The sequence below is a fragment of the Tursiops truncatus genome, chromosome 16 (assembly GCF_011762595.2).
Source record: "Tursiops truncatus isolate mTurTru1 chromosome 16, mTurTru1.mat.Y, whole genome shotgun sequence".
NCBI classification, from domain to species: Eukaryota; Metazoa; Chordata; class Mammalia; order Artiodactyla; family Delphinidae; genus Tursiops; species Tursiops truncatus.
This window is the reverse complement of record NC_047049.1, coordinates 12,182,575-12,189,677: the sequence shown is the minus strand read 5'-3', so window position 1 is coordinate 12,189,677 and position 7,103 is coordinate 12,182,575.

Sequence of the window (7,103 nt, the reverse complement as noted above, 5' to 3'; positions counted from 1 at the left end):
AAAAATGATGGAGACATGTCAAAAGTATTGGGAAGCCAGTTTAAGGGGATCTCACAGAAAACTCTGGGACAATTTGAACATCAAAATATTTAATGATAGTCATTCAGTTTTAGGCAGAAACTGGCTGAGGTAGAACCCAGGGCCTAAGCATTTTAAAGCCTAGTTATTCAGAAGAGGGGGGCTTCCGGGAAGATGGCGGAAGAGTAAGACGCGGAGACCGCCTTCCTCCCCACAGATACACCAGAAACACATCTACACGTGTAACAACTACTACAGAACACCTACTGAACGCTGGCAGAAGACCTCAGACCTCCCAAAAGGCAAGAAACCCCCCACGTACCTGCGTAGGGTAAAAGGAAAAAGAATAAACAGAGACAAAAGGATAGGGACGGGACCTGCACCAGCGGGAGGGAGCCGTGAAGGAGGAAAAGTTTCCACACACTAGGAGCCCTTTCGCGGGCGGAGACTGCGGGTGGTGGAGGGGGGAAGCTTCGGAGCCGCAGAGGAGAGCACAGCAACAGGGGTGCGGGGGACAAAGCGGGAAGGTTCCCGCACAGAGGATCAGGGCCGACCGGCACTCACCAAGCCGAGAGGCTTGTCTGCTCACCCGCCGGGGCGGGCGGGGCCGGGAGCTGAGGCTCGGGCTTCGGTCGGAGCGCAGGGAGAGGACTGGGGTTGGCGGCGTGAGCACAGCCTGCAGGGGGTTAGTGCGCCGCGGCTGGCCGGGAGGGAGTCCGGGAAAAAGTCTGGAGCTGCCGAAGAGGCAAGAGACTTTTTCTTCCCTCTTTGTTTCCTGGTGCGCGAGGAGAGAGGATTAAGAGCGCCGCCTAAAGGAACTCCAGAGACGGGTGCGAGCCGCGGCTAAAAGCGCGGACCCCAGAGACGGGCATGAGACGCTAACGCTGCTGCCGCCACCAAGAAGCCTGTGTGCGAGCACAGGTCACTATCCACACCCCCCTTCCGGGGAGCCTGTGCAGCCCGCCACTGCCAGGGTCCTGGGAGCCAGGGACAACTCCCCCGGGAGAACGCACGGCGCGGCTCAGGCTGGTGCAACGTCACGCCGGCCTCTGCCGCTGCAGGCCCGCCCCGCACGCCGTGCCCCTCCCTCCCCCCGGCCTGAGTGAGCCAGAGACCCCAATCAGCGGCTCCTTTAACCCCGTCCTGTCTGAGCAAAGAACAGACGCCCTCCAGCGACCTACACGCAGAGGCGGGGCCAAATCCAAAGCTGAGCCCCTGGGAGCTGAGAGAACAAAGAAGAGAAACGGAAATCTCTCCCAGCAGCCTCAGAAGCAGCGGATTAAAGCTCCACAATCAACTTGATGCCCCCTGCGTCTGTGGAATACATGAATAGACAACGAATCATCCCAGATTGAGGAGGTGGACTATGAGAGCAAGATTTATGATTTTTTCCCCTTTTCCTCTTTTTGTGAGTGTGTATGTGTATGCTTCCGTGTGAGATTTTGTCTGTATAGCTTTGCTTCCACCATTTGTCCTAGGGTTCTATCCGTCCGGTTTTTTTTCTTAATAATTATTTTTTTATTTTAATAGCTTTATTATATTTTATTTTACTTTATCTTCTTTCTTTCTTTTCTTCCTTCCCTCCTTCCTTCCTTCCTTCCTCCCTCCCTTTCTCCCTCCCTCCCTCCCTCCTTTCTTTCTTTCTTTCTACTTCTACTAATTCTTTCTTTCTACTTTTTCTCCCTTTTATTCTGAGCCGTGTGGATGAAAGGCTTTTGGTGCTGCAGTCAGGAGTCAGTGCTGTGCCTCTGAGGTGGGAGAGCCAACTTCAGGACACTGGTGCACAAGAGACCTCCCAGCTCCACATAATATCAAATGGCGAAAATCTCTCAGAGATCTCCATCTCAACACCAGCACCCAGCTTCACTCAACGACCAGCAAGCTACAGTGCTGGACATCCTATGCCAAACAACTAGCAAGACAGGAACACAACCCCACCCATTAGCAGAGAGGCTGCCTAAAATCATCATAAGGCCACAGACACCCCAAAACACACCACCAGACCTGGACCTGCCCACCAGAAAGACAAGATCCAGCCTTATCCACCAGAACACAGGTACTAGTCCCCTCCACCAGGAAGCCTACACAACCCACTGAAACAACTTTAGCCACTGGGGACAGATACCAAAAACAATGGGAACTACGAACCTGCAGCCTGCAAAAAGGATACCCCAAACACAGTAAGATAAGCAAAATGAGAAGACAGAGAAAAACACAGCAGATGAAGGAGCAAGATAAAAACCCACCAGGCCTAACAAATGAAGAGGAAATAGGCAGTCTACCTGAAAAAGAATTCAGAATAATGATAGTAAAGATGATCCAAAATCTTGGAAATAGAATGGACAAAATGCAAGAAACATTTAACAAGGACCTAGAAGAACTAAAGATGAAACAAACAACGATGAACAACACAATAAATGAAATTAAAAATACTCTAGATGGGATCAATAGCAGAATAACTGAGGCAGAAGAACGGATAAGTGACCTGGAAGATAAAATAGTGGAAATAACTACTGCAGAGCAGAATAAAGAAAAAAGAATGAAAAGAACTGAGAACAGTCTCAGAGACCTCTGGGACAACATTAAATGCACCAACATTCGAATTATAGGGGTTCCAGAAGAAGAAGAGAAAAAGAAAGGGACTGAGAAAATATTTGAAGAGATTATAGTTGAAAACTTCCCTAATATGGGAAAGGAAATAGTTAATCAAGTCCAGGAAGCACAGAGAGTCCCATACAGGATAAATCCAAGGAGAAATACGCAAAGACACATATTAATCAAACTGTCAAAAATTAAATACAAAAAAAAATATTGAAAGCATCAAGGGAAAAACAACAAATAACACACAAGGGAATCCCCATAAGGTTAACAGCTGATCTTTCAGCAGAAACTCTGCAAGCCAGAAGGGACTGGCAGGACATATTTAAAGTGATGAACGAGAAAAACCTGCAACCAAGATTACTCTACACAGCAAGGATCTCATTCAGATTTGATGGAGAAATTAAAACCTTTACAGACAAGCAAAAGCTAAGAGAGTTCGGCACCACCAAACCAGCTTTACAACAACTGCTAAAGGAACTTCTCTAGGCAAGAAACACAAAAGAAGGAAAAGACCTACAATAACGAACCCAAAACAATTAAGACAATGGGAATAGGAACATACATATTGAGAATTACCTTAAATGTAAATGGACTAAATGCTCCCACCAAAAGACACAGATTGGCTGAATGGATACAAAAACAAGACCCATATATTTCCTGTCTACAAGAGACCCACTTCAGACCTAGAGACACATACAGACTGAAAGTAAGGGGATGGAAAAAGATATTTCATGCAAATGGAAACCAAAAGAAAGTTGGAGTAGCAATCCTCATATCAGACAAAATAGACTTTAAAATAAAGACTATTAGAAGAGACAAGGACACTACATAATGATCAAGGGATCGATCCAAGAAGATATAACAATTGTAAATGTTTATGCACCCAACATAGGAGCACCTCAATACATAAGGCAAATACTAACAGCCATAAAAGGGGAAATCGACAGTAACACATTCATAGTAGGGGACTTTAACACCCCACTTTCACCAATGGACAGACCATCCAAAATGAAAATAAATAAGGAAACACAAGCTTTAAATGATACATTAAACAAGATGGACTTAATTAATATTTATAGGACATTCCATCCAAAAACAACAGAATACACATTTTTCTCAAGTGCTCATGGAACATTCTCCAGGATAGATCATATCTTGGGTCACAAGTCAAGCCTTGGTAAATTTAAGAAAATTGAAATTATTTCGAGTATCTTTTCCGACCACAATGCTATGAGACTAGATATCAATTACAGGAAAAGATCTGTAAAAAAAATACAAACACATGGAGGCTAAACAATACTCTACTTAATAACGAAGTGATCACTGAAGAAATCAAAGAGGAAATTAAAAAATACCTAGAAACAAATGACAATGGAGACACGACGACCCAAAATCTATGGGATGCAGCAAAAGCAGTTCTAAGAGGGAATTTATAGCAATACAATCCTACCTTAAGAAACAGGAAACATCTCGAATAAACAACCTAACCTTGCACCTAAAGCAATTAGAGAAAGAAGAACAAAAAAAAAACCCAAAGTTAGCAGAAGGAAAGAAATCATAAAAATCAGGTCAGAAATAAATGAAAAAGAAATGAAGGAAACGATAAAAAAAGATCAATAAAACTAAAAGCTGGTTCTTTGAGAAGATAAACAAAATTGATAAACCATTAGCCAGACTCATCAAGAAAAAAGGCAGAAGACTCAAATCAATAGAATTAGAAATGAAAAAGGAGAAGTAACAACTGACACTGTAGAAATACAAAAGATCATGAGAGATTACTACAAGCAACTATATGTTAATAAAATGGGCAACCTGGAAGAAATGGACAAATTCTTAGAAATGCACAACCTGCCAAGACTGAATCAGGAAGAAATAGAAAATGTGAACAGACCAATCACAAGCACTGAAATTGAAACTGTGATTAAAAATCTTCCAACAAACAAAAGCCCAGGACCAGATGGCTTCACAGGCAAATTCTATCAAACATTTAGAGAAGAGCTAACACCTATCCTTCTCAAACTCTTCCAAAATATAGCAGAGGAAGGAACACTCCCAAACTCATTCTACGAGGCCACCATCACCTTGATACCAAAACCAGACAAGGATGTCACAAAGAAAGAAAACTACAGGCCAATATCACTGATGAACATAGATGCAAAAATCCTCAACAAAATACTAGCAAACAGAATCCAACAGCACATTAAAAGGATCATACACCATGATCAAGTGGGGTTTATTCCAGGAATGCAAGGATTCTTCAATATACGCAAAACAATCAATGTGATAAACGATATTAGCAAACTGAAGGAGAAAAACCATATGGTCATCTCAATAAATGCAGAGAAAGCTTTTGACAAAATTCAACACCTATTTATGATAAAAACCCTGCAGAAAGTAGGCATAGAGGGAACTTTCCTCAACATAATAAAGGCCATATATGACAAGCCCACAGCCAACATCATCCTCAATGGTGAAAAACTGAAAGCATTTCCACGAAGATCAGGAACAAGACAAGGTTGCCCACTCTCACCACTCTTATTCAACATAGTTTTGGAAGTTTTAGCCACAGCAATCAGAGAAGAAAAGGAAATAAAAGGAATCCAAACCGGAAAAGAAGAAGTAAAGCTGTCACTGCAGATGACATGATACTATACATAGAGAATCCTAAAGATGCTACCAGAAAACTACTAGAGCTAATCAATGAATCTGGTAAAGTGTCAGGATACAAAATGAATGCACAAAAATCTCTGGCATTCCTATACACTAATGATGAAAAATCTGAAAGTGAAATCAAGAAAACACTCCCATTTACTACTGCAACAAAAAGAATAAAATATCTAGGAATAAACCTACCTAAGGAGACAAAAGACCTGTATGCAGAAAATTATAAGACACTGATGAAAGAAATTAAAGATGATACAAATAGATGGAGAGATATACCATGTTCTTGGATTGGAAGAATCAACATTGTGAAAATGACTGTACTACCCAAAGCAATCTACACATTCAATGCAATCCCTATCAAACTACCACTGGCGTTTTTCACAGAACTAGAACAAAAAAATTTCACAATTTGTATGGAAACGAAAAAGACCCCAAATAGCCAAAGCAATCTTGAGAACGAAAAATGGAGCTGGAGGAATCAGGCTCCCTGACTTCAGACTATACTACAAAGCTACAGTAATCAAGACAGTATGATACTGGCACAAAAACAGAAAGATAGATCAATGGAACAGGATAGAAAGCCCAGAGATAAACCCACACACATATGGTCACCTTATCTTTGATAAAGGAGGCAGGAATGTACAGTGGAGAAAGGACAGCCTCTTCAATAAGTGGTGCTGGGAAAACTGGACAGGTACATGTAAAACTATGAGATTAGATCACTCCCTAACACCATACACAAAAATAAGCTCAAGATGGATTAAAGACCTAAATGTAAGGCCAGAAACTATCAAACTCTTAGAGGAAAACATAGGCAGAACACTCTATGACATAAATCTCAGCAAGATCCTTTTAGACCCACCTCCTAGAGAAATGGAAATAAAAACAAAAATAAACAAATGGGACCTAATGAAACTTCAAAGCTTCTGCACAGCAAAGGAAACCATAAACAAGACCAAAAGACAACCCTCAGAATGGGAGAAAATATTTGCAAATGAAGCAACTGACAAAGGATTAATCTCCAAAATTTATAAGCAGCTCATGCAGCTCAATAACAAAAAAACAAACAACCCAATCCAAAAATGGGCAGAAGACCTAAATAGACATTTCTCCAAAGAAGATATACAGACTGCCAACAAACACATGAAAGAATGCTCAACTTCATTAATCATTAGAGAAATGCAAATCAAAACTACAATGAGATATCATCTCACACCAGTCAGAATGGCTATCATCAAAAAATCTAGAAACAATAAATGCTGGAGAGGGTGTGGAGAAAAGGGAACCCTCTTGCACTGTTGGTGGGAATGTAAATTGATACAACCACTGTGGAGAACAGTATGGAGGTTCCTTAAGAAACTACAAATAGAACTACCATATGACCCAGCAGTCCCACTACTGGGCATTACCCTGAGAAAACCATAATTCAAAAAGAGTCATGTACCAAAATGTTCATTGCAGCTCTATTTACAATAGCCCGGAGATGGAAACAACCTAAGTGTCCATCATCGGATGAATGGATAAAGAAGATGTGGCACATATATACAATGGAATATTACTCAGCCATAAAAAGAAACAAAATTGAGCTATTTGTAATGAGGTGGATAGACCTAGAGTCTGTCATACAGAGTGAAGTAAGTCAGAAAGAGAAAGACAAATACCATAGCTAACACATATATATGGAATTTAAGAAAAAAAATGTCATGAAGAACCTAGGGGTAAGACAGGAATAAAGACACAGACCTACTAGAGAATGGACTTGAGGATATGGGGAGGGGGAAGGGTAACCTGTGACAAAGCGAGAGAGTGGCATGGACATA